The sequence below is a fragment of the Chaetura pelagica genome, unplaced genomic scaffold (genome assembly GCF_000747805.2).
Source record: "Chaetura pelagica isolate M959 unplaced genomic scaffold, ChaPel_1.0 scaffold275, whole genome shotgun sequence".
NCBI lineage: Eukaryota > Metazoa > Chordata > Aves > Apodiformes > Apodidae > Chaetura > Chaetura pelagica.
In genome coordinates, this window is record NW_009953486.1 from 66444 (window position 1) to 68586 (window position 2143).

Genomic DNA, 2143 nt, shown 5'->3' on the forward strand with positions numbered 1-2143 from the left:
GGTCCCGGGCCCCCCCCGCCCCGCAGCGCCGGGTACCGGCCGGTTCCGGGGAACAGTGAAGAGAATACGGAGCGAGACGGCGGCAGCACCGATGCCCAGCCCCGGAGCCCGGCGGCCTCCGCTTAAAAAGGGCTTCCGGGAGGGGCAAAGCGCTCGTTTGTTTTCTGTTCATCAGCACTTTCATTTTCCGTTCCGTTTTCCTGCCTGATGAGGTGCACACAGATACAGAAAATTCAACCTCGAGCCAAAAAAAAAAACACCCCAAAACGCCAACGAAACGAAACAAGAAACCCAACAGAAATGCTCCCCCAACTCCAAGCAAGCAGAGACTCACCGGGCTCGTGCAGGGCAGCAGCACCCACACCCTCGGTGGCCAGAGACCTCGCTCTGCTTCCCAGGCACATGCCACCACACCATAGCACCAGCACCTGGCAGTTATCACCCGGGATGTGGGGGCTCCTCAACCCCCCCAGTTTGCCAAGCCAAACCCACAGCAGCCCTAGTGCAGCACAAGGCAGCATCCTTCCCCTGTGGGGTAAATTAAGGGTGGTACACACAGAAAACTGCTCATGTTGCAGCCTGAGATCTTCCCCAAATCACATACTCCAACAAAAAGCCCAGGAGGTTCCTCTAACCAGCCCCCCTCCCGCCATCCCCCTGACCACAGCACAGCACAGGGGCTGCAGAGCATCATCCCCCAGTGCAGACGTGAGGTTTCAGAGCACACGGACCTGCAGAGCCAGCCCCACCCTTCCCACCTGATGACATTTCCATCACGCCAGCTGTTGGGAAGCAACCAGGCAAGACTAATATACCTCCAACAACGAGCCACCAGGAAAAGGCCAGAGGCACCAGAAGCAAAGTTTCTCTGCTGACATCAGTGTCATTCTGCCCCTTCACCGAGGGACCAGCACGTCGTGCCCGGGGACGCTGCTCACGGGCCCCAACACGCAGTGTCAGAAGCAGAAGGAAAAGCTCATCCTCAAAACAAGCAGGAGGAGGAACTGCCGGGTAGCTGACAGCCAGACCGTGGGGCACCCAGCCCAGAAGTGAGAGGCAGGGACAGGTTTCTGGCGTGTTTGTCAACACTGAAGGAAGGAGGAAGAGGAACAATGGTTTCTTCCTTCCAGCTTCACCCAGTCACATCCATGGGGTGATGTGGGAGCTCTCAGTGGGAGCCCCCACACTGCTCCATCCTGCAGCACCCAAGAGCTCTGGGGGAAAGGGGTTTTCCCACCAGGGAAGGGTCTGGGGCAGTGGCTGGCCATTGGAACCAGCCATCCCTGGGCAGCAAAATCCCAGTCCCACTGTGTGCCCCAAAGCCCTGGTCAGTGCCACCTGTGGCCGTGCTGGCTGCCTGCACCCTGCCCTGCTCAGCGAGGAGCAAGTGGGCAGCTTGGCCTCACAGCAGGGGCTGATTCCAGGGATCCCCCACACCCAGCTTTCCTGCCCGGGATGGAGCCTCCTGGCCTTTTCCTCACAACTGCCATGAGAACAGTTAGGTCAGGACAGGTCGGGGCCCCATCCCTGTGCAGGAAAGGAGCAGCCCCTTCCCTTGGGAAGATGCAGCCCCAGAGCTGAGAGAGGCCAAAGAGCTCGGGAAGGCACCAGCTCTGGTCCCCAGCCCTGGCACGGAGCGAGCACAGCACGTGCAACAGTGATGGAGTTTGTCCTGGTTTGTGTTGCCTGTGGGTAGAAATCATCCTCCCCACAGCACTGACTCCAAACCGCAGCAAATGGCTCTGTAATTGCCCAGGCATCACCAGGCAGCAGAAAAAAATGGAAAGAAAATACCCTTAAACAGCTTTTCCACCCCCTAAGACGCCAGAGCCAGGACAGACATTCCCAGCACAGACATTCCCGGGACAGCCAGGCTTGCTGGCAGTGAGGCTTCACTCTGATTTTACAGGTTGGGGTATTTTCCCTAGAGCTCCAGCAGCAAACAGCTTTCCTATCTCACAGAAAACCTCTGGCCCTGCTTGGCATGACACGTAAAGGTGACAGAAAGAGATAAGAACAGGCTGGGGAGGAGCCGGGCTCTGCTGCTCCCTAATCCCTGGCGCAGGGAGGAGCGAGGCGCTGCCTGGGCAGCCGCAGCCCGAGCAGGGAGGAGGCGAAGCTGCGTCACCTCCTCAGCAAGAGA